This window comes from Pagrus major, chromosome 17 (genome assembly GCF_040436345.1).
Source record: "Pagrus major chromosome 17, Pma_NU_1.0".
In the NCBI taxonomy this organism is placed as follows: Eukaryota; Metazoa; Chordata; class Actinopteri; order Spariformes; family Sparidae; genus Pagrus; species Pagrus major.
Genome location: NC_133231.1, coordinates 25716145 through 25718200, shown reverse-complemented (window position 1 = coordinate 25718200; position 2056 = coordinate 25716145).

The window sequence follows — 2056 nt, the reverse complement described above, 5'->3', positions numbered from 1 at the left end:
GGATAATTAAAAAGCCAATTTACCCATTAAAGTTCTTTGAAAAAGGGAAAAACCATCTGAAGCGAGCAGAAAATCTTTTCTGTGAAAATGGTTTCTGAAATGTTGCAGCTTCCATCAACCTTTTCTAATGTGATGCTTCAAAATGTGCATAAGTATATGTTGATGGAGGCACAGCTGCAGATAGTTTTCCAGGATTTTTTAATATCTTGTTTCTGCCTCAACCCCAATAAAAAAAGACGTGAATAGTATTGTATTTATGGTGCTCTAAACGCTGAAACGGTGTCTTTGCAGAAAAACTGTCCCTGTTTCTTGGGATAATAATCGAACACACTGAACAGGATTCATTGGGGATATGTTTCAATGCAAAGTAGTTTCAGTAAAAACTGTTGATGGTGACACTGAGTTGGCAGCAGAAAGTCTCAGAGTGAATATGTGTAAGGCCTTTTGAGGCTTGAGAAGAAGGTGTCTGATAAACTGCCTCATGTGATGTCACCTGAGTCAGTGTCAGTACAAGAAGTTAAATACTACATCTGTAAATGAAAAAAATCTGGACATGTGAAGTTAGAAAGAAGTGATCTTTCCAGGCCCGTGTAGCCTGCTCTTTATCTCTGCATGAGGCTATATTAGCTGCTAATAGCATAATGCATCCAAATCTCTGTTGTAATTGCTGGCGGTCTAGTTGCATTGTGGGTAACGTAGGCGCAAGGTTTAGACAAGGAAGCATGGAATTAAAAAGACGTTGCATGTTCGATCCAGGAGTGCAATGATAAAATCGATGGAGAACTCTTTTAAAGGTCCAGTTTGTAGGATTTAAGAGAGATAAGGTTGCAGATCGCAACCAACTGAATACCCCTCACCTCATCCCTTTCCCTTCCAAGCATGCAGGACAGCCATTGATGGAATGTAATTGAGTTCCTTTACTCAAGTGCTGTACCAAAAATCAATTTCAAGGTACTTGTACTTTACTTGATTGCCTCCATTTTCAGATACTTCATGCATCCACCCCACTACATGTTAGAGGCAAATATTGTTCTTTCTACACTCATGGAATAAATGTAGAATGTAGAAATCTGTTAATCTTAATGCCGAATATGGAATCAGATGATCGGCCAGGCCAGGAATTGGTCGACCCATACGATAGAACAATGTATAATGTGCTTTTATTTGTACTTTATATACTTGAGTACATTTAAATGTCAGATACTTGAAGACTTTTACTAAAGTGCTATTCATATTGGTGACTTTCACTTTTACCAAAGTAATATTTAACACGATATCTTTATTCTTACTCAAGCACAACTTTTGTGTACTTTTTACAACACTGATGAGAACTCACAGTGGCCCCTTAAACATGAAAGGCTCTCTCTTAAGGTGTTTGGTTTCTCTGTAGAAGAGGACCGGCTCTCTCTATAGATATAAAAGGCATCGATTCTGAGTTTGAGGTGATTATACACTAATAACAAAATTTCTGCCATTTTATCCTCCTAAATCCTACACACTGGACCATTAAGTAAGGATAAATGTTTTTTTTTTTTTCTCTTTTAAGTGAACCAGCCCTCTAAATATCACACAAAGTTGCTGTAGGACACTGCATTGACATTCAATATGCTGCTTTGATTTGGTTTGTAATTCCCTGTTGGAAACATGAACAGTGTTTGTGCAAACACTGAGCTTTTGGTATTTGTCAGTGACCAAATATATCACGTAAACCCCTTAAAAACATGATCAACTTAAAATAAGGCTGATTTTCTTACTGTGAAGCTAAAAATATATTCATTTTCTATATTTACAAAGTTTTTCTTCTAACAGCAGCAATAAGTGAGCCACATATCTTTAGACAAACAGGGGACACGTGTATCATTGTGTATCTAAATCCCACACTTGGGAGTCAGTGATATGAAGTAAAAAATGCTGTAAACAAATCTTTGGCACTGCTGTTCCTGAAAGCAGCAATAGAGAAACGAGGTTTTTGAACAATGTGTCTCAGACAAAAGCCTCAAACACTGGCAGGATTTTTTTCACTATTCGATGACCTTTGTCTCTTTTCCTATTTTAA